Raw genomic sequence first — 25,075 nt, forward strand, 5'->3', positions numbered from 1 at the left:
ATCACCTCTCTCGGGACCCCCACCAGTTGATTGGGCTCCCATGCAAATATATCCTTGTTCGTGCGCAAGAACTTCACCAATGCTTCCTCTTGGTTGGGGTTGTGGCCGACACCTATGGTGAAGGTGGCTCCTGAGGAGGCGTCCTCGTCGACCGGCACCTGCTTGGTTTCTGCTTTGTCTTGGGTGAACAACTGCTTCTTCTTGGTTGGCGCGACCTCCATGGCCTTAGGGGCACCGGCGCCGACGGGCTGCGCCGCCACAGTGGTCCTGAAGGCAAGTTTGAGCGCTATCACGGCCTCCTTGGTGTCTCCCTTGACGGTGAGGACACCTTTGCTTCCAGGCATTTTCATGAGGTTGTAGGCTGGATGAGTCGCCGCCATGAACTGGGCCAGAGCTGGGTACCCGAGGATGGCGTTGTACGGGAGGCCGATGCGGGCGATGTCGAAGTCGACTAGCTCGGTGCGGTAGTTGTCGCGCGTGCCGAAGGTGACGGGAAGGCGGATCTGCCCTAGGGAGTGGGCAGCACCGCCACCAACTCCTGAGAAAGGCTTGCTGAGGATGAGTTGCTCGAGCAGCACGTGAAGAAGGCTAAAGGCCTCCATGTAGAGTAAGTTGAGGCCAGCGCCACCGTCGATGAGGGTCTTGGTGACGGCCACGTTGCAGATGGTGGGCGTGTAGAGCATCGGAAGCATGCTCAAGCCGGGAGTGGTGACGGGGTGGTTTTCTGAGCTGAAGGTGAGGTCGGCCTCGGGCACAGCCCAGCCTGGCGGAGCCCCCGAGCGCTTGGAAGCGGCACCAATCTGGCGAAGGAATGACTTGATATGGCACTCTGAAGGTGGCACCTGTGAGCCGCCTAGCAGGGCGGCGACCGCGTGGTGCACCGGTGCCGCATAGCGCGTAGTGAAGAGGTCGCGCAGCTCCTCCCAAGATGCCACTATGGATCCTGGAAGGTTGAGCAGCCAGGCGCGCGGCTCGCCGGCGAGGGCCATGTGAAGCCAGTTGGACATGACCCTGTCATCACCCCCGGCCTCGAGGACGGCCTCCTCGTACACCAGTAGGAAAGCTGACGGGTCCGCTGCGCCGTCGTAGCGTGGCGGCATCTCCGGCTTGAACTTGGGCAGCCACTTCACCCGCCGCAAGGCGGGGGCCAAGGCCCGGAGCCCCCTGGCCCCATCGTTAACGCTGGCCGTCGGAGTCGGCGGCAGGGCGAAGCGCGGTGGCGACGGAGCGCAGATCGACAGAAGAGAAGCTATGGGGCACCCCTATCTGGCGCGCCAAATGTCGAATCACGGGTTCCGACAAAACCCTCGAGGTTCGAACACTGGGGTGCGCGCGAAGGTCTCTAAGATCTCGCAGACAAACTCGACGAACTCACAACATAGAAAGACACAAGATATATACTGGTTCGGGCCACCGTTGTGGTGTAATACCCTACTCCAGTGTGGTGGTGGTGGATTGCCTCTTGGGCTAATGATGAACAGTACAAGGGGAAGAACAGCCTCCTGAGGTTGAGGTGTTCTTGTGCTTCGCGAACTTGTGTGGGTGAGATGATCTTGATGATCCGTCCTCCAAATCCATCCCATATACTATGGTGGCTAGTTCTACTTATATAGGCCCTGGTCCTCTCCCAGAATATTGCACGGAAAGGGAGCCAACAACGGCCAATTTGAAAGGGGACAGCTAGTACAAGCTATCCTTACAAAAGGTGGTCTTCGCCTGCCAAAGGTTCCGGTGGTGACGCCGTCCTCGGCTCCATGGTGACCTCCATCTTGCCGTCCTTCTTGTCTTGGTCTCGTTGCACCAATATGGAAACCTTTGCTTGATGCCTCGGTACTCCGTGCCTGCGCTTGCCCCCTTGGCACCAAATAGGAAGCAAGGACACTACACGCGCATGCGCCCAGTTGGCGCCCACCTGGTCTCGATTCGTCATGGCTCACGTCACGAGGACCTCACGAGGTTTGCCTTGCCTTGATCTCTTCGCCCCTCGTGAGCCTGCCTGGCGGGGCCGCTCCTGAGGAGGTCTTGTGTCGTCCGCCTCGCGAGGCTTGGCCTGTCGCGAGGGTCTTGAATGCCTCGTCGATGAAGATGGGCCATGCAGACCTGATAGCCTAGCCACGCCGTGGGCCGCAGGCATGCAAGTCTGGGGACCCCTGTTCCCAGAACATCAACAACCTTCATCTGGCTTCCCGTTTATTTTGTGTTGCCTAATCACAAATAGTTCCTCCAAGTGAACCATATGATGTACATCGCACACGCATTCATCTGGCTGCCCGTTTCTTTTGTTCCTCCTTATCCAAAAAGGTTAATTGAACTGAACTGTATGCCCTGAATCACACACACAACTAAAATTTGAACCATGTTTGATGCATCCTCCATCGCAAACGTTTTGCACCTTTTTTGACAGGTTTTTTACACCACTATTTGTGATTATGGCATCGCACACAGTTTCGTCGAAGGGTCTCTGATCGTAGTGTCGCGTTAGCAGCATCCTGCAGTAGTGAATAGTTCATAAATTATAGATACGTTGGATACGTATTAGCTTACTTTAGAGGGCTTCTTTCGCGGCCCTGACTTGGAGTTTCGGAATCCAGCATTTACTGCTGCGTCAGCGGCCTCGGAGCCATTGAGTCGACGCTTATTTTATTGCACTGTGGCTTTCTGTTGCCCTCTCGGGCTTCCGAAGTGCCAGAGTCTTCTGGGTTGGTACTCCTACGAGCCAACCAGCTGTCTTCGCCCACACAAAAGCGGGTCATAAGTTCGGTTAGAGCCAACATTGTCCTCGGCTTATCCTGGCTGAGTTATCATGCCAGCCATTCATCCCGGATATTGTGCCTGAACGCAGCTATAGGTTCGGCATCCGGGCAGTCGACTATCTGGTTCTTCTTAGTTAAGAACCGGTTCTAGAATTGTCGGGCTGACTCCTTGGGCTGCTGGACCATATGGCCTAGGTCATCGGCGTCCGGAGGTCGGACGTAGGTGCCTTGAAAATTGGCTCAAAAAGCATCGTCGAGCTCTTCCCAGCTCCCTATGGAGTCTTCAGGGAGGCTGTTCAACCAATGTCGGGCTAGTCCTTTGAGTTGTAGTAGCAAGTATTTGATGGCGTGGAGCTCATCTCCCCGCGCCATATGAACGTGGAGAAGAAAGTCCTCAATCCACACGACCGGATCAGTGGTTCCATCATATGACTCGATGTTCATGGGTTTGAACCCTTCTGGGAATTGGTGCTGCATCACCTCCTCGGTGAAGCACATTCGGTGAGTAGCCCCCCTTGTTCAGGCTACATCGCATTGAACCTCGGATTCCATCCTGGTGCTGTGTTGATCCCAGAGTCTATTGTTTCGGTTGAGCCATGCCTGGTATCCATCTCTCTCGTTGGGAGGATAACTTTTTGATCCATAGATGGACCTTGACTAACCCACTCTAGTGGCCAGATCGTGCCTAAGATCGTATTGATACTCCAGTTGTGCCGCCTCCCTGCCTTTACGGGGAGGAGGGGCGGGTGGGTGTTCGTCGTCACCAGCCGCTCTGTCCCTTCCTAGAGGGTAGCGATAAGGCCGGTTGCCTTGAGTTTGTCTGGGTGGTGCAGGCTCGACGGCCTCATCGTCGAATTGCGACAGCAATTTGTGTTTCGGGTAGCTCTTTGTTTATCATTCATAGCCGTGCCCTTCTTCGGCTGCTAGGACCTTGGTCCATCTATCATTGAGGGTATCTTGCTCGGCCTTTATTTTTGCTGCTGCTTCTTTGGGCTTCGCACAGTGGCTATAAGTTTATCCCTCTACATCATGTCATCTTGCCTAATGTGTTACTCTGTTCTTATGAACTTAATACTCTACATGCATGCTGGATCGCGGTTGATGTGTGGAGTATTAGTAGTAGATGCAGAATCGTTTCGGTCTACTTGAGACGGACGTGATGCCTATGTTCATGATCATGCCTAGATATTCTCATAACTATGCGCTTTTCTATTAATTGCTTGGCAGTAATTTGTTCACCCACAGTAATAGATGCTATCTTGGGAGAAGCCACTAGTGAAACCTATGGCCCCCGGGTCTACTTTACATCATATTAGTTTCCCTTCAACTAGCCATTTCTGTCGCCATTTTTTTGCAATCTTTATTTTCCAATCTATACAACAAAAATACCAAAAATATTTATATTATTATCCTTATCAATTCTCACTTTCGTAAGTGACCGTGAAGGGATTGACAACCCCTTTATCGCGTTGGTTGCGAGGTTCTTGTTTCTTTGTGCAGGTACTAGGTGACCTGCGTGTAATCTCCAACTGGATTGATACCTTGGTTCTAATAAACCGAGGGAAATACTTACGCCACTTTGCTGCATCACCCTTTCCTCTTCAAGGGAAAACCAATGTATGCTCAAGGGTTAGCAAGAAGGATTTCTGGCACCGTAGCTGAGGAGATCTATGCCAAGTCAAGACATACCAAGTACCCATCACAAACTCTTATCCCTCGCATTACATTATTTGCCATTCGCCTCTCGTTTTCCTCTCCTGCACTTCACCTTTTCCATTTTATTCGCCCTTTTCCGTTAGCTTCTTTTCGCTTGCTTCTTCTATGCTTGTGTGTTGGATTGATTGTTTGTCACGATGGCTCAAGACAATACTAAATTATGTGACTTTACCAATACCAACAACAATGATTTTATTAGCACTCCGATTGCTCCTCTTACCGATGCTGAATCTTGTGAAATTAATACCGCTTTGCTGAATCTTGTCATGAAAGATCAATTTTCTGGCCTTCCTAGTGAAGATGCTAGTACCCATCTAAACTGCTTTGTTGATTTATGTGACATGCAAACGAAAAATATGTTGATAGTGATATTGTTAAATTGAAGCTATTTCCGTTTTCGCTTAGAGATCATGCTAAAACTTGGTTCTCTTCTTTGCCTAAAAATAGTATTGATTCATGGAATAAGTGCAAAGATGCTTTTATCTCTAAGTATTTTCCTCCTGCTAAGATCATCTCTCTTAGAAACGATATTATGAATTTTAAGAAACTTGAGCATGAGCATGTTGCACATGCTTCAAAGAGGATGAAATTAATGATACGTAATTGCCCTACACATGGTGTGAATTTATGGATGATTGTACAAAAAATTTATGCTGGATTGAATTTTGCTTCTAGAAATCTTTTAGATTCGGCCGCAGGGGGCACTTTTATGGAAATCACTTTATGAGAAGCTACTAAACTCCTAGATAGTATTATGGTTAATTATTCTCAGTGGCATACTGAAAGATCCACTAGTAAAAATGTTCATGCAAGAGAAGAGATTAATGTTTTGAGTGGAAAGATGGATGAACTTATGAAATTGTTTGCTAATAAGAGTGTTTATTCTGATCCTAATGATATGCCTTTGTCCACTTTGATTGAGAATAATAATGAATCCACGGATGTGATTTTTGTTGGTAGGAACAATTTTGGTAACAACTCTTATAGAGGAAACTTTAATTCTAGACCGTTCCCTAGTAATTCCTCTAATAATTATGGTAATTCCTACAACAACTCTTATGGAAATCTTAATAAGATGCCCTCTGATTTTGATACTAGTGTTAAAGAATTTATGAATTCACAAAAGAATTCCAATGCTTCGCTTGAAGAAAAAAAATGCTTAAGATTGATGAGCTGGCTAGGAATGTGGATATAATTTCTCTTGATGTTTATTCTTTTAAACTTAGATCTATTCCACCTAAGCATGATATCAATGAGTCTCTCAAAGCCATGAGAATTTCCATTGATGAGTGCAAAGAAAGAACTGCTAGGATGCGTGCTCAAAAAGATTGCTTTGTAAAAGCGTGTTCTTCTAGTTTTCATGATAATAATGATGAAGATCTGAAAGTGATTGGTGTGTCTCCTATTAAGTCTTTGTTTGCCAATGTGAATGTTGATAAAGATGGGACTGGATATGAGTCAACTTTAGTTAGAAGGCGTCCCAATGATTCGGAGTTTTTAGATCTTGATGCAAACATTGTAAAAGTGGGATTGAAGAGGTCAAAATTTACATAGGAATGAACCCACTATTTTGGATTTCAAGGAATTTAATTATGATAATTGCTCTTTGATAGATTATATTCCTTGTTTCAATCGAGGTTAAATTCTCCTCATGCTTATGATCAAAACAAAGCTTTTACTAAACATATCTTTGATGCTTTAATGCAATCTTATGAAGAAAAACTTGAATTAGAAGTTTCTATCCCTAGAAAACTTTATGATGAGTGGGAACCTACTATTAAAATTTATGTGATTTGGGTGCTAGTGTTTCCACGATTCAAAAAACTTTGTGTGATGTGCTAGGTGTCCGTGAATTTGATGATTGTTCTTTAAATTTGCATCTTGCGGATTCCACCATTAAGAAACCTATGGGAAGGATTAATGATGTTCTTATTGTTGCAAATAGGAATTATGTTCCCGTAGATTTCATTGTTCTTGATATAGATTGCAATCCTACATGTCCTATTATTCTTGGTAGACCTTTCCTTAGAACAATTGGTGCAATTATTGACATGAAAGAAGGAAATATTAGATTCCAATTTCCATTAAGGAAAGGCATGGAACACTTTCCTAGAAAGAAAATTAAATTACCTTATGAATCTATTATGAGAGCCACATATGGATTGCATACCAAAGATGACAATACCTAGATCTATTCTCGTTTTATGCCTAGATAGGGGCGTTAAACGATAGTGCTTGTTGGGAGGCAACCCAATTTTATTTTTGTTCCTGTTTAGTAGTAAATAAATCATCTATTCTCTGTTATGATTGTGTTTTTTATATTTTAATTAGTGTTTGTGCCAACTAAAGCCTTTATGATCTTCTTGGGTGATTGTTATTTGATCTTGCTGAAAAAAACAGAAAGTATGCGCTCACGAGAATAATTTTCATTTTTTTACCAGAGAGCGATAAAATACCAATTCGAACTGAAGTATGTCAATATAGAAACTATTTAGGACGTCCTAATGTTTCAGGATTTTTGGAGTTACATAAGTATTTGAAACCTACAGATTACTACAGACTGTTCTGTTTTTGACAGATTCTGTTTTTCGTGTGTTGTTTGCTTATTTTGATGAATCTATGGCTAGTATCGGGGGGTATGAACCATAGAGAAGTAGGAATACAGTAGGTTTAACACCAATATAAATAGAGAATGAGTTCATTACAGTAACTTAAGGTGGTGATTTGTTTTCTTATACTAACAGAGCTCATGAGATTTTCTATTGAGTTTTGTGTTGTGAAGTTTTCAAGTTTTTGGGTAAAGATTTCATGGATTTTGGAACAAGGAGTGGAAAAAGCCTAAGCTTGGGGATGCCCAAGGCACCCCAAGGTAAAATCCAAGGACAACCAAAAGCCTAAGCTTGGGGATGTCCCGGAAGGCATCCCCTCTTTCGTCTTCATCTATCGGTAACTTTACTTGAGGCTATATTTTTATTCACCACATGACATGTGTTTTGCTTGGAGCGTCTTGTATGATTGGAGTCTTTGCCTTTTAGTTTACCACAATCATCCTTGCTGGACACACCTTTTGGAGAGACACACATGAATCGGAATTTATTAGATTACTCTATGTGCTTCACTTATATCTTTTGAGCTAGATAAATTTTGCTCTAGTGCTTCAGTTATATCTTTTTAGAGCACGGTGGTAGTTTTATTTTATCGAAATTATTGAACTCTCATGCTTCACTTAAATTATTTTGAGAGTCCTTCAGAACATCATGGTAATTTTCATTGGCTACAAAATTAGTCCTAATATGATAGGCATCCAGGATGGGTATAATAAAAACTTTCATATAGAGTGCATTAAATATTATGAGAAGTTTGATACTTGATAGTTGTTTTGAGATATATAGGTAGTAATATTAGAGTCGTGCTAGTTGAGTAATTGTGGCATTGAGAAATACTTGTGTTGAAGTTGGCAAGTCCTGTAGCATGCACGTATGGTAAACGTTGTGTGACAAATTTGAAGCATGAGGTGTTCTTTGATTGCTTTCCTTATGAGTGGCGGTCGGGGATGCGCGATGGTCTTTTCCTACCAATCTATCCCACTAGGAGCATGCACGTAGTGCTTGGTTTTGATGACTTGTAGATTTTTGCAACAAGTATGTGAGTTCTTTATGACTAATGTTGAGTCCATGGATTATACGCACTCTCACCCTTCCATCATTGCTAGCCTCTTCGGTACCGTGCATTGCCCTTTCTCACCTCGAGAGTTGGTGCAAACTTTGCTGGTGCATCCAAACCCCGTGATATGATACGCTCTATCACACATAAGCCTCCTTATATCTTCCTCAAAACAGCCACCATACCTACCTATTATGGCATTTCCATAGCCATTCCGAGATATATTGCCATGCAACTTTCCACCGTTCTGTTTATTCTGACATGCTCCATCATTGTCATATTGCTTCGCATGATCAGGTAGTTGACATCATATTTGTGGCAAAGCCACCTTCATAATTATTTCATACATGTCACTCTTGATTCATTGCCTATTCTGGTACACCGCCGGAGGAATTCACATAGAGTCATATTTTGTTCTAAGTATCGAGTTGTAATTTTTGAGTTGTAAGTAACTAAAAGTGTGATGATTTTCATTATTAGAGCATTGTCCCATGTGAGGAAAGGATGATGGAGACTATGATTTCTCCACAAGTCGGGATGAGATTCCGGGCGAAAAAAAGAGAGGCCATAAAAAAGAGAGAAAAAAGCCCAAATAGAAAAGGAAAATGAGAGAAAAAGAGAGAAGGGGCAATGTTAATATCCTCTTTCCACACTTTCATATACTAGTGGGAATTTTTCATTATAGAACTTGGCTTGTATATTCCAATGATGGGCTTCCTCAAAATGCCCTAGGTCTTTGTGAGCAAGCAAGTTGGATGCACACCCACTTAGTTTCTTTTGTTGAGCTTTCATATATTTATAGCTCTAGTGCATCCCTTGCATGGCAATCCCTACTCCTTGCATTGACATCAATTGATGGGCATATCCATAGCCCGTTGATTAGGTGCGTCAAAGTGAGACTTTCTCCTTTTTTGTCTTCTCACACAACCTCCATCATCATATTCTATTCTACCCATAGTGCTATGTCCATGGCTCGCTCCCATATATTGCTTGAAAGTTGAAAGAGTTTGAAAAGGCTAAGTATGAAACAATTGATTGGCTTGTCATCGGGGTTGTGCATGATGGGAGCATTTCGTGTGACGAAAATGAAGCATGGCCAAACTATATGATTTTGTAGGGATAAACTTTCTTTGGCTATTCTATTTTGATAAGACGTAATTGCTTGGTTAGCATGCTTGAAGTATTATTATTTTTATGTCAATATTAAACTTCTGTCTAGAATCTTTTGGATCTAAACATTCTTGTCGCAATAAAGATAATTACATTGAAAATTATGTTAGGTAGCATTGCACATCGAAAATTCTGTTTTTATCATTTACCTACTCGAGGACGAGTAGGAATTAAGCTCGGGGATGCTTGATACGTCTCCAACGTATCTATAATTTTCGATTGTTCCATGCTATTATAATATATGTTTTGGATGTTTAATGGGCTTTATTATGCACATTTATATTATTTTTGGGACTAACCTATTAACCGAAGGCCCAATGCAAATTGCAGTTTTTTGCCTATTTCAGTGTTTCGCAGAAAAGGAATATCAAACGGAATCCAAACGGAACGAATCCTTCGCGAGGATCTTTTTTTGGACCAAACGCAATCCAGGAGACTTGGAGTGGAGGTAAAGGAAGCAACGAGGCGGCCACGAGTTAGGGCGGTGTGCCTAGGGGGCAGGCGTGCCCCCACCCTCGTTGGCCCCTCGCAACTTGTCATGATCTCCAGTTTAAATATTTGAATCCCCTTTAATCTAGATATTCATCTCATATAGCTACCACTCATGCTTATATAGGACTATCTCTCTGGACCTATACGTGTTCATCGTCTCTCAGGTATCTCTCGTGCTACCTGTATGTCAACAATGATATTTTATCTTCGTAACGCACTGACGGTACTCTCTCCCTCGACCTTCATCACTCTATCTCTCTCTAAGTATATCTCGCTCCCTGCTATGTGTCTCTAACTATGATTCTCCATGTGGAATCTCTTTCTCTCACACAAACACAAAACTTTGTCTCCCGGGGTCTCATTTCTCTCTACTATTCCCATGTGTGCCACTCGCACACCCCTCATATGGAGATGTCTTTCGCTCCTTAGATATGAGAATCTACGACTCTTCCTCTTCAATATCTCTTTCTCACACACAAACACAAACTCTGTCTCCCAGGGTCTCATATTTCTCCATTGTTCTCTTGTATGTCACTCACACACACCCTCTCTCCCTAGAGATATCTTGCGTTCCCTCGTATGTCTCTCTAGCTATCACTCTCGTTGTGAAATATCTTTCTCTCTCGCAGACACAAAACTCCGTCTCTCTAGATCTCATTTCTCTCTGATATCTATTTGTATGTGACTCACATGCACCCTCTCTCTATCTCTCTCACACCCACACACATAACCTTGCCTTCCGATCCACTCGACTCCTATCTCGAACGCACACTAGCTAGCATCTTTATCTTTCTATTTATCTGTTTCTCCATCAACCTTCTTTCTCGCCCTCACTCTTTATTCCTATCACGCACACTACATATGTTTCTCTCTACATGTAGTCAAGTGCCCTCTCACACACATATATAACTTCACCCTTTGAACCACCCGACGGTCATCTCCAACACCCAAACAAGCGGATGTCCCTCTAGCTAGCATCTCCATCTATGTATCTATCTATAGTTTCTCCGTCAACATTTCTTTCTCGCACGGAGTCTTGCTTCCTATCACCCACACTATATATGTCTCTCCATACATATGCATTTATAGGTTGGTCACTTTTGCACAATCGTTGCGCCTAACTCCCTCTGCTCGCCATAGATGCATGCTCCAGCCCACGCCACTATCTCGTAAAGACAAAAACACATGCTCAATTGTCAGGCCTTCTTCCCTGCATTCTCACAAGCATGCATATTGTCATACCGATCCATCTCTCCCATGTCATTGATCTTATGACTTATGTCTTCTTTCTTTTATCTCGATCATGCGCGCGCGTGCACAGACACATCCCACGTATACATGTACACCTCTCACACATGCATGTTCAAGGTCTCTATGTCTCCATACGTAGTTAATTACCCTCAATCCTGACGCCACATCGAATCGTTCTCCTCTTTTGTGCACATAACTTCCGCCTGGATGGGTAAAACACACACTCACACTTAACAATCTCCTTCTAGCTACCCCCCCGCCTCTCACTCTTCCCGTATATCCCCGAAACCAATAAGACCATCCCTTTGTTTAATTCCCGCCTACATGCACCATTGATATATAGTAGTCTTCCTCGGTGTCTCTCTAACAAACACGTTCTCTCGATGTCGACTCCTCTCACGCGCACGCACCTTCTCTTCCCTCTCTACGGTCATTTTCTCTCGCGCAACCCATCGTTGGTGTCCTCTGCCATACACATCACCTCTCTACGATGAAGCCATGCACACTTAAATTACAACCACCACAGAGGACCGCGCGACACACACACACACGCACACACATGCACCCCCCACACACACTAAGACTCCATCTCTCTCTCACACACACATACACACGCACGCACGCATGCACGCACCCCCACACACACTAAGACTTCATCTCTCTCTCTCTCACACACACAAACTAAGACTCCATCTCTCTCTCTCCTCTCTCTCTCTCTCACACACACACACTAAGACTCCATCTCACACACACATGCTCTAGGCGGAGCATTTGTTCCTACCACCCTTCATCCAACCTTACCCATATGATAAACAATCACCTTTATTTACTTGCATAACATGGACAAATTCCACTTTACTTTAGTAGTCAGCAAACTTATCATCTGTACCCTTATAAAAAACGAGTTGGCGGTGATGGTGTGCCTGCCATATTGTAATACAGGCCGTATGATCTATATCTCAGGATAGAAAGCAACCTATGATAATTTTACAAAAGATACCCGCACCTCTCTCCACATCATTATCTCCCGCAACCTCATTGCTCAGCAATTAAAAAAGGAATAAGTCTCTGGAACAATCTAGCATGCATGGTGGCCGCTGCCGCCTGGCGGCGTCGTCCATCCCCATGCCTCCGCCTATTCCGACCACCAGTCACCGCCACGCTCCACTCCTCCTCGCCTTATCTCTCATCTTTCATTTTTTCGATGACATTCTCGAGATACCAGTTTTCTGATAAAATTCTCGAGATATCATTAGTTTTTACACATGGGATTACTCCTACATGGGTCAATCACAACAGGTCTTTTGTAAAAAAATGCATATTGATGTTCCCTACAATGCACGAGAATCTTGCTTGTAATTATATAACGCAAATCACGAGCAGGAAGTGACATTTTTTTGACACAACCACGTTAACATGGCCACGTAAATCACTAGCTAAAGTAAATACTATTATACTTATATCCCGATGCAAAAGGTTGAGTACATGTCCGAAGAGTAGAGTCGCACACACGCTCTCTGTCTCTCAGAATCTCTCTCACACACACACCAGTTACGTGACGCCCACTTAAGCAGACACGTATGTTACAATTTTTGCAGGTACACGTGATGCTGCACATTTATTTAAGCCGGAAGGCGAACCCAAACAGTAGCTGTATTCATTCCCCTCCCGCCGCCTCTTCTCTGGTCACCGTCGCCCGGTAGCCATGGGCTGGCTGAAGGTAACAACATACTCCATACTCCCGCCGGAGCGGCGCTTTAATATGGAAATTTTAGTGGTCATGCATGCATCTTTTTGTGCTAGCACTCCTATATAAGGGTTGACCGGTCACTTCCCGCGGACGTGCGCGGGCGGTGGAAGAGGAAGGAGAAGGGAAGTGGGTTGTCGAGTAACATTTTTTACCACAATTTCTTAGGAAACTGAGTGCAATAATTGAGTAGTTCTGCAAACTACCAGTACTACACCTGAAACAGTTCAAAACCTACACTCCCTTGCCAGCACGCGCTTCCCACGTGAAACGGTCAGCGTTGCCCTGGAGCGTCAGTGCCGCATTAATGCCCGGCCAGAGCGGAGGTGACCTCTCACTAGCGCCAGCTTTGAAGTGGCGCGACGACCGAGAGAGCGCCGCTTCCCGGTGCACGCGACTGCTCCGCGTCGAGACTAGACATAGGCCCTGTTTGGATCCATGGGTTAGAGTTAGTTTGAGCTAGTTGGGGCTCAAATAGCCCTAAAGTATCCAATCATGAGGGTTTAAATTGGAGCAAGTTGCACCGAACCCACCAAAAAAACTATCCCACCCAAGAGGTGCTAACTTGAGATAGTTCTCATTGGGACCACAGAAAATTCACTTTTCTCTCTCCATGAAGTGCATTTATTGTCAATCTAACCCTGTCACCCAAACACCTCTTTGGCTACAGTTAGTTCAGGGTTAGTCATGAGTTAGTCTAACCTCTAGCTAAGTTAGAGTATCAAACATGAGCAGTATAGGACATGCAAGTTGCTTAAAGCATACAGGCAAATTCGTAGGTGAACGGATTTTTTTTCTTTTTGAAAACAGAACGTGAAAGGAATTTTTTCAGAATGCTCTTGGCATGTCGCTAACATGGGATAGTTAACTCACCTCAATGGATGACAGAAACGCCAGCCCGCCGCACTTTGATAGAGACAAGGAGGGAGAAGCGATACGGGCTGCTGGATTAATAGATATAGGTGTCGCACGGAAGCCAAGAAATATGGTGATAGGGTGGGTTAGCCATGTACTAGTATTATGTAACTACACTGGGCTGCCATGTTTCGTACTCCAGTCCACTATGGAGATGATTGGTTAATTTTATATCGCTGAATAATATTAAATATTATGAGTGCAGACGCTCCAACACGAGGTTCCTTGCTCCTTCTCGGTCGTCCGGAATCTATGTTCTTCCACTCTATTTTTGTAACGTGAGCTTTGTTCATCCTTTTGCCAACACGCGAGACATCTAGCATCAAGGTGCACGTGTTATGCAAGGATCGTTCCATCTATATGAAGAACACGTGGGACTGGAACTACGAGACGGACATGTACCCAGGAGTGGACGTACGAACCTGAGTAATGTAGCGCAGTAAGTGAAGTAGAAAGGCACAAATGGTATGAACATGCGTGGCATATAGGGTGTGTTTGGTTACGTTCTCGTCTCAGCATAGTTGTTCCCTCTTCATGCATGCTCAACTCAACACCCCTCTTCATGCATGCTTCTAGTGTATTTGTGCTAAACTAGTGTGGACTCATGCTCCCTCCATACGCTTTACCAAAAACCAAAAAGTAGGTCCAGAAGGGAACTCTTGGGCGGCATTTGTCTCTTACTATGTACACCACTAAATGTTGTACATGCAATGCACGGTGATGTTATGGAGTACGTGCCTAAGTACTCTACTACTACTATATTAGTTGGAGGCACATATTAACTTTTATATTTGTTTATGTGTATGCCCCTAGACCTTCCAACTAGACCTGTCTTTCTCTTCAGGTCGCACTTTGTATCGTTCATACCACTAAGTACTACTACGTGTGGTCTCCGACCTAGAAGTGGAAGAAGTGAAGACGCTCTACCACGCTGCTTTTTACACTGGGCTCTACCACGCTGTTCATGTCCCACTCCTTTTGCTGACGTGTGGGACATCTAGCACGTGCCGTGTTTGGCACCCTTCGTCGTAAGAGTTGAAATGCTAGCATTCATCAGAAAATAAAAAATAATTATAAATCGGCAGTGATACTATTTTTTTGCGAACGAATCAGTAGTGATACTATACCACGTGGTTTCCTTGCTCCTCGATATCGGAAAGAATACTTCCGTTTGCCAACATGTGGGACGTCGACGATCCTGGTCCACTTGCCATGCACGCAGAACTCCAAGGGAGAGTCACCCAGGTCATCGCACCACAATAACAATGACTAATGAGCTGTCAAATCACAGGCCCACTTCCCACTTGAAGTTGCTCGGACGAAGGAACCATCATGACTTCGTTGAATTCTGCTTTTTGAAGAAAACTACTGTACCAGCAGTACTGCTAGCTATAGTAGTTACTCCAACAGAGGCCTCCTTTCGTTCATAGGATAGGAATATGAAAATCATAGGAAGTGAGATGACATGCATCTCAATTCCTATAGAGAAAGAGATGCCATTTGATGCTTTGGATAGGAATTTTTTCATTTAGTCTAGGCTAATGTACTGGTAATTTCCTCTAAAAACTACAGTAGTAACTAGTAGTATTGGTACATGCTCGTATTCACACACAGACACACACACTAACTACTAGTACTACTGCTTCTCACATGCTGGCCAGACGCCGTCGTTCTCCTTCCCAGCTTTGTCATCGACACCCCACCGTGCTTGGATCTCCGCCGACCTCTCCGCAGCAGCGCGTGTGTCTTTTTCTTTCTTGCAGCGGCGGGCCTCTCTTTTCTTGAGTGCTTTCTGACTTTTCCGCTCCCTCTGTGTGGCTTTGGCCGCCTCTTGCTCTACCGCCCATTCATCCTTGGCATCTTCAAAAATCCTCCCACATAGTTGTGAGGTCGCGAGTGGCGATGAACTCGGCATGGCGGGATGCCATCGCTTCCCTTCCATTTTGTGTGCGGTCGTGGGCGGCGAGGAACTCGGCGCAGCGGGATGCAATCGCTGCCTTACCGGTTAGTGTGCGGCGCGGTGGCATGAACGACGCTTGGTGAGAGCTCTGGGGTGGAGTGGCCGGACAATCGTATAGTGCATTGGTTTGTCAAGGGCTTAAGGACAGAAGACGAACAAATTTGGATTCCCCTTCAATCCTGGTCATTTATTACCGAGTAAAATGCATTGGCGGTCATTGAACTTGTTTTGATATCTCACTTTGATCATTGTATACGAGATATGGTGATTATACGGTCACTGGCTCAACGCATAGCTCCGTATTTGTCTGGTTGACCAGTCAAACAGTCTGCATGCGCCTCATCAGCTCGTGTTCTTTATCTATCTACGCGGGCCTACCTGTCAATGGAGAAAGAAATACTGTAAAAACCAAAATTATGCGTATGTGGGGAAACAAACCACGGACTCGTCGCTGCAACGCACCCTCGTCAGCCAAATGAAAAGGAAATACTTCGCGTCAGACACTCACGCTCACGCTGTCAAAGCATGCTAATGCATGCACGTCGCCCTCTAAATGAATGTCCTACTCATGGCGCAACGCAAACGGTGAGCCCATCACCTGCGCGCCCTGGCGGTGCCTGACATTACTGTTTAGATGTTTGATGGAGGCCTACGCGAACGTCGAGCATGTATTCACCTGGCTCAACACCAGCGGTCATACTCGGACCGCCTTGCTCATGTATATCATCCATCACAAAGACAATCTATAAAACAACCTAAGCTAGAGAGGGTACTATGGTAGTATGGTACGGAGTATGTACTATCGTGAGCGATCGATCTTAGTGCCACTGCACACCGAAACCCCTTCCATCGCTAGCGCGCGCTTCCCACCTGAAACGGTCACCGTCTCTCCAGAATGTCAATGCCGCATTCACCGGACTTAACTGCTGGTGCAATTGGTGTGTCACCGACATGTGGGCCAGATGCCCGTTGGGCCCACATGTTAGTAACCCAAACGCATCTGCAGTTAAGTCACTGAAGTAGTGTCCGCATTCACGCCCGACAAACCTACTCCGGCGCCAGTTGTCCATCTGTCTGCCGCGGCTCATTGCCATTCGCCCGCTATATTGACTTGAGCTCTAGCTCCCAGCCATAGCCAAAGACCAACACTTATTCTCCTCCGGTCCCTTCCTTCTGTCGGCACCACTTCAACCATGGCCTCCTAGCGCTCCGAAGCTCTCTTGGACGTACTGTCGCAGGAGCAGACGAGGGACATCGGCGGCTCCGCTCCGGGCGCGCTCCAAAGCTCTCTTCAACATACTCTCGCAGGAGCAAATGAAGGAGATCGCCGCCACCCCCCGGCCGCCCTCCGCCGCCACGACCACGAAGTCGGCGCGCGTGCGCGGGCACAGCCGGTAGCGAGGAAGAGTAGTACACGGTAGGTCCCCCCGCTCTGGTCCCGGGAAGGCCACCGCTACTCCACTCAGTCGACGCCAAGCTTGGTGGGGTAAACATCGGTGGCCGATTAGCCGCTTGACGGCGACGTGGAGGCGGAAATCTTCATAACCTTGTGCTCCAGGGGAGGAGGTTATCAAGGCGGATGAGGAGGAGGCAAAGGCAATGGCCGGCTTTCTCGGGTTCATTGCCGGACATGGTGGTCGGGCGCCAACGATCGTTTAGATTAGGTTTACAGTAGGTTTTGGTACGGTTTGTGTGAAATATGTAATGAATTTCATCCAGTTTGTAGGAAAAGTTTTCGAAATGTAATGAATTTCATCCGGTTAATTTGAAATTTGCTTTGTTTGCACGAATTTCGTCCGGTTAGTTCTTATAGTTGTCGAAAGGTATGCGGGCAGCATCGGATGGCATCCATCAGTGTCCTCGGACAGATGCCGGTGTAAATTTGTGGGCCAACGCTGGAGATGCCCTAACTATCATGCTATAATCGCTAACAATCCTCCATTATTTGGCAGGGAACAGTTATCCCTCGATCAAAATCAGATCTGCAGTGTTTCGCACTCCTCCCGCGTAAGAGTGTAAACTCTTGCTTACATAAAAATGGAGCAAGTGGACGGCACTGTAGCACGTCATATCACTCGAACTAGCCCGCCTAACAAGCGGGAAAGCACCGCCCTCGTCATTTTGTTCTGGATTTCTATCGATCGATCGCGCGAAAATGTTACGCTTCGCAAGTTCTAAAGGAAAGGGCGGCACACTTACGACTTGTATGTGTCGCAACCCCGACAGTCCGTCTTGCACACCGCTCACCAGAGGGGACACACGTTATCTTGCAATTTCACTGACATGTGGGACCGTAATTGAATAAACCGTCGATAGCCGAAATCTAATCGCTCGGCGGGCATCGGCTGAGAAGAGAGAAACGGGGGAGGGAGAAGAGATCACCCGCCCACCGCGCACAGACTCCAAGAAATATATGGTGATAATGTGAGTGGGCCATGTTGGAGTCCGGACCGCTTCCGTAGCCCGCTCTCACCGCCCTGGCCCCTCAAGACGCCAGCTGCCCGCCGCATGCATGCATAGAAAGTAGCACTCCTTATGTGGAGGAGAGAGAGGCATTGACAAAGTCAAGGAGTGGGCTCTGCAAGAACCCGTCTCTAGACGTGCTCCTAGGTATAAAAAAATAATTCTAAAAAAGGCATAAAAAACAATTGTGTCTTAAAAAAGAAAGATAAAAACATTTGAGAGGAAATAGATAGAGAGAAAGTGAGAAAAAGTTGTAACCTGGGCATTACATGAGGAAGGAGGGAGTGGCGCACATGCCAAGTTCACTTGGCTGCCGTGTTTCACACTCCTCCGTCGTAGCAGTGGAGACAATAGCTTTCATCAAAAATAAACAATGAATACTCGTTGCTCGTCCTCTATATCAGAAAGAATACTTTCATTTGTCGACATGTGGGACGTCGACCATCCTGGTCCACCTGCCATGCACAAAATTATCCTGGTCTACCCCAGTTGTATCGTAGGCCCAACCTTTCCCACTGTAAGTTGTTCGGACGAAGGAACCATCATGACTTTGTTGAAATCCGCTTCTTCAAGAAAACTTACTATACCCACAATACTGCTACCACACGCGAAGACTGGACGACACTGTACCACGTCATATCACTGAAACCCACTAGGCCAAACTAGCCCGCCTAGGTCATCTATTTTGGAACGGAGGGAGTACGTCTCTGCACTGCTATGATTTTGTGTTGCATGTTCTCTGTACTTTTGCTACGATTTTCCTACCCTATGAATCAAATGAGGCCTGAATGTATGTCGACTATTGTCTGATCGATCTCTAAGCCTACAATTTTTGGAGCTAGGGCTATTGGTCGATCGACGCGGGATAAGAATAAGCGTACCATGAGCTCATCAGCCCCAACGTTTCTCTTCGGTGAGTGTTTTGCAAGTACTATAGCTCGCACAATAGCTAGCCTACTAACACCAAGAATCATCAAACAAGCCCTGCTGATATGATAAACAGTTCAAACTTACATCTAAGCATGCCATATATTACATCAAAAGCTGGTGAGGAAACATCTGTTTCCATAACTCGGAGAGGGTTCGCATGATTCATCGCATGATTCACTATCAAACAAAAGTAGCAAGATCCGCCCACACAAGATAGTGCGCTAGCCCTAAGATGGATTGATAACACGCATCGTTCTGGTAATTAAACACACGGCAATGCAAACTACCTTGAAGGATTAGCGCGACCAACTATTTCTTGTCATCGATCTCTCGGGAAATGACCACAACAAGGACAGCAGCATGGGAATCGATTTCTGGGGCGATGTCCACAGGACTGACTGCGACATCGGAATCAATCTCTGGGGTGATGTCCATAGGATGGACAGCGGCATCGGAATCGATCTCCGGGACGATGCCAACAGGACGGGCCACGACATCAGAATCATGAAGGACGTCCACCGGCACCTGCACAACCCTAACATATTAGCAAGCACATTGCAAGTAATCAAAACCACAACTATGGTAATAAGCCATTATTTTTTATCTTGTGCACCTCACCGGGGGATCTCATCCCTCCGAGGGCCATCTCCTCGTCCTCGATGGGGGCCATCACCTTGCGAGGGGAATACTGCTTCTAAACGGCGACTATCTCCTCAAACTCAGTCTTGAGCCTCACATAGGTGGCAATCAGAGTTCCTGGGGTAGGCATGGTGGGGCCCTTGCTGTTCTTCCATCTTCCTTTGAGGAGTTCGTCCGCCAACGTCCTCAACTCTTTGGCCAATGCTTGTTTCTTGGAGTTCTTCGTCTCCATGGGTTTGCCCGCCAACATGGTCAACTCATCGGTCGGTGCTCGCTTCCTGGAGATCGCTGTCTCTAGTGGGTTGTCCGCTGGCAAATCTTTTCCTAGTGCTCCAGGATCCATCAATGAACTGACAAATAAAAAGCAATCAAAAGGAAACCACAATCACAATAAAAACGGGAAAAGAATAGGATGTGAGAATCGGTCGGTGCTTCACAAAAGGAAGATTCTTAGAATGAAAATATAGCAGCATAATTGATTCGCCCACCTTTCCTTCGTCAGTACAGAAGAAAAATGGCAGAAGTGAGTAGCATGGAGTTAGGTTTTCTTCAAGAAAGGGAAGAAAGGACTTGAACGAATGCTCAAGTGAAATGATGGTTGCTTCATCCAGTCCAACTTGGAGGCCACCTTACCACTGCTGGTAAAGGTGTGGGTTTTGTGATATGACGGGTCATGACGGCCACATCGGGGTGACATGTGAGTCTCGACTGTAGCACCTCGCTGTGATTTGGTGGATGGCACGCAGGCCCGCATGCTTTGAAATGTCCCGCATGTGCACCACGACCAAGGCGGAGAGGAAAACGAGAGAACTACGTAATTAATGCATGAGTTTAATTAGGGTAGTTTTGTAAAGTACGAGATACATTCATCCAATCACAAAATGCCTTGGTTCATGAGATTTGAGATTTGAACCCTATAAACCGGAAGGGCGGGAGTACTGCACACGGTGTAGTCTAGTCACTTGTTGAAATCTCTAGAATGGTAAATACTCCTTTCAGGTTTACAGGGCTATACTACTCCCTCCGTCTAGGTGTGTAAGTCATCTTACGAAAACAAAATAGTCCCAAAACACTTAGGCGCGGTGCATTAACTTCTACCTTGTTTCTTGTTTCTTGACATATCAACCAATAAGAGATGAGAGGTGTGCATGCTTTTAATGACTTGAAATGGCTAGTTCATTGCATGCAGTGCCATTAATTAGCAAATAAACATTGGTGATCCCAGGAGGAAATGGTGCTAAGCGCGTGGACCTATGTAGAATGAGTATCCACCAATGGATAATGGAGTTTAATTGTTAAACAATAGCAATTTTGTATCATGCAAGAGCCTGGCTAGTACTCCAAGGAACCGCACCACGCGAGCGTTCGCAACTGCCATGTTCGGGTTGCGCTTGGCTCTTCGCCTCTTCGAGAAGACGAACAATGATGTTACTCCTACTTCTACAGTATCGAATCCACTGCTGCATGTCCGTCCACCTCGTGCGGGAGGGATAGCATGTAGCGAAAGCTTCTACTTACTGCTCCTGCCTTTGCGTCTATGAGGGGTGGGCCCAACAGGTGGTTGGCCCTCCTGTCATGCAGCCAAAGGCAGGTGCAGTTAAGGCACCGGAGCTCAGTCCGCGAGGGAGAGGGCGTTGTAGTAATCAAATTTCTCGGTCTTGTACGAGTTGATGCGACACATCAAAGCACTACACTCGATATAAGTCTTTTTACACATTTCAAATGGGCTACTTCGTATGTAGGAGTAGACATATTCTGCTTCGTATGTAGTCACTTGTTGCAATCTCTAAAAAGACTTATATTTGGAATCGGAGGGAGTACAACGCATGCATGCATGTCGTGACTTTCCTTTTGATACTTGCATGTGTTGATTTGATGCACCTTGCCAAATTTTGACTATAAATTTAACTAACAGAATTTTCATGCATGTCACAAAAAATTACGGGGCTGTTTGGATTGTGACTATGTTTGTCTTATGTTGCCACATTATTTTTCCCGCACTTGCCGCACTTGCCTAACCTGAGTTGCTCAAATTGTTAGACACACTTTGGCTTGCCTAAGGGAATCTTGCCACAATTTTTGTGTCTATCACATGTGGGGTTCACTGCTAATAAAAAAATTCTTGTCTTAGGTGTGGCTAATAAAAAAGACTTATATTTAGGAATGGAGGGAGTAGAAAATATAAATAATAATGCATGTTGGGGAAACCCATGTTTCCGCTAATTTTAGCCGTGGGCTTGTTCACAATTTTTACGAGGGGGTGGTTGTTCATTTAATGGAGGGACTTGTAGTACCAGACTTGAATGATACAAAGTGCGACATGGCACACCGTAACACCACTTGGAACAAGCGGGTAGCTATCTCAAAAAACAATCAACAACTAAAAAAACCCGCGACCTGGCATGTAGTAGTACACAATTTTAAATGATTGTTTTGATGGAGTGAAAAAGAAAAACTACCCCACTACGTATATATAGGCCGGAGCCTCCGCGCTTGCTTGCTAGGGTTTCTCTATTCACACACTCTCATCCTCTCCACATCTAAACAAGATAGGGGTAGTAACACTATCTTTCTCCCTTCAAAAAACACTGGCTTTCTATGCTCACCGCAGGTTATAGATCCGGACGTATCCCCCTCCGCCGGTGAAGGGGAGGAGGGGCAGCGTTTAGGCTGTCGTCGACAGCGACGGAGGAGACCCACTGCCGGATGCACCATTATCTCTGCCCGAGCGCCGGCGCAAGAGGTCCTCCGATCCCTTCGTCGTTGCCTGTGGGCAGATCCGGCCTCCCACTGCCCACCTATCCACATCCCGACGACCTTCAGGTATATCTTCGTTCGAAACCGCCTTAGCTCTACTTCCCCAGCTCGCTATGTCGCTGCATGTGTATCATTTTCTACCTCTCAGCCCCTCTCGATCGGATGGTCCAACATCACATTTTTTCTTCTATTGTTAGAGGTAAAGCTACTTCATGGAGTCGAATCTTGTACTCCCTCCGTCCGAAAATACTTGTCATTGAAATGGATGTATCTAGATGTATTTTAGTTCTAGACACATCCATTTTGATGACAAGTAATTCCGGACGGAGGGAGTACTTGGTTCAAAAAAGAAATAAAGTGGGGGTGGGGGAATTTAGTATGTACATCGGACTTGGTACAAACATGAAGGAAAGGGGGTGAAAGTTGTATAGACTGGTCATCCAATCGGTCTCTTGGTCGAAAAGGGAAATATAGGGGTAACGCTGTACACAGTGGTATGGCCAGGACTAGATTTGATATCCACACATAGGAGTAGGTGCCTAGAGTGAACAAAAATGGGACCAACCCAGATATGTTTCTTGGATGTTTGTTTCTCGGGGCAACAAACTATGAATCACCACTTTATGCCCCTGTTTATGTACATGGTGCTAGACTGCTGGTGCACCCACTGTTCTTAATCTAATGTCCCTAGTAAAAATGAAGCCATGCCACTATTATAATCCATGAAAAGTTTAGCCAAATGTTTTTGCCTGTAATTGTTTGAGACTCTAACTATTTCCTCTGTGCCTTTTTTGAAAAAAGGGATATCCAATTCACCTGGTTGCTGTTGTGACCTTTTGGTGCACTACACAAAACTCTTCTTAAAAGAAGTGACTTTTGTGCTGTTTAACTGGAATGTCAGAATGGAACAGTTGGTTCATTTTGGTGGAACTGCACAAAGGGAGATCTGTGTTCCAATCCTCATCATCCATATTTGCGCCATAACCATCCTTTAGGTAAGAATGATATTTAATGCATGTGTTCATCTCTATTTTCCGACTGCCATGAGAAAATAATGTTGTTTTTTACTAGTACACTTGTACTCCCTCACTGACAAAACCAATTCTGAATTAGAAGGCCAATCATGTACTTGGTTTCACCAACTGTTGAGGAGAAAGAGAAACAGAGCATGAAGAGGAAGAAGAAGAAGAATAAACAGTGGCAAGGCGATCTTGCTGAAGCCAGAGGCCTCAGTCGAGGTCATTCAAGGGCTTCGGTAACGACTACCTTACATGTGAGACGATCCTCCAGGGAGCCCTTCCACTTCTGCTGTCTCACTTAATTAATTAGGAGTACTTAAGTACCACTAATTTGTTACTGCCTAATTTTCCTGTTGGAGTTAAACAAATCTTTAGTAGGACCCTATGCTGAATCATGTACGTGTGTATGTTTGTTTATGGAGGTGAATCATGTGGTGGAGCAGGGAGGGAATATTATTAGTGTCATGACATAATAGCGCTATTGTTTTGCATGTCAATTTATTTCCATTGGTTCAATGAGGCAATGCTTTGAGTGTTGTCCATCATGAATTTGATGCTACTATTTGAGTAATATGAAAATGTCTTCCTATCCTTTCTCACTAAGCTAATGAAGGTTTCACCTTGTTCCTACTTGTGCAAACAGGGATCATGATGTCCCAATCATACATTTTAGTGGAACTACACAAGACAATACAATGAACTATATCCTTGCCAGTGCTTTAACTCTGCTGGAAGTTCTTGATAATCTTTCGATATAATCTCAGCACTGGTAAACAAGAGTGATTTCAAGCATACATTTGAAGTGCACAAAAATATATACTATTGTGTGATTCCAGTGAGTGCTTTATCATCTCTTATGGGACTACATGAATAAGCTTTTTTTCTCAGGTTGGTACGGGCCTAAGGCCTTCATCCATATTAGTTTGCTGTCATCTCTATTTGTATCGTGCTACTGTCATGAGAAACTCCTTTATCTTTGCACGTTAAAGTTTTGCAACCTATGATAAATGGCAATGCTTCGAGTGTTGAGTTGAGCTAATTGGCACTGATTAAATAAACTAATACCTCTCTTTAAGCAAGACTACTATGTTGCTAACTTTACCCATTAAGATAATGAGGGTGCTTCTATTTGTTAGTGTATGTTTCATCAACTAGTCCCACTATTACAGTAATCTCACTCTCTCAATATATGTGCCAACAGGGATGCTCGATTTTGGTGGAACTTCGCAAAAACTTTGGGTGCTTCATTGACTCGACAACTTCCATCCTTTCCTGTCAGTCGCTAATCTCCGCTTGCTTTCTTCCTTTGCTGTCAGTCGCTTGGCTTATCTCGGCTTCCAGTCAAAGGAAATAGTAATTGATATGCTACCTCACACGGGTTGGTATTGTTCTTTATCCAGATTATTGTGCATGTCATATGTATTGGCAATTTGGTATTGTGCTACTGTTTTCCGATTTCATAAAGGAGTAATTTGGAGCCTGAACTCGTAGGCAAATCATTACATCGGGTAATTTCAGTAGAACTGCACAAAATGATCAGATGGACAGGTACTTATGCTGCTGCTATGTACTCCAAAGTTCACTCAGACAAGCATCGATG

The sequence above is a fragment of the Triticum urartu genome, chromosome 3A (genome assembly GCF_056163025.1).
Source record: "Triticum urartu cultivar PI428250 chromosome 3A, HENAU_Tu73, whole genome shotgun sequence".
Lineage (NCBI taxonomy): Eukaryota > Viridiplantae > Streptophyta > Magnoliopsida > Poales > Poaceae > Triticum > Triticum urartu.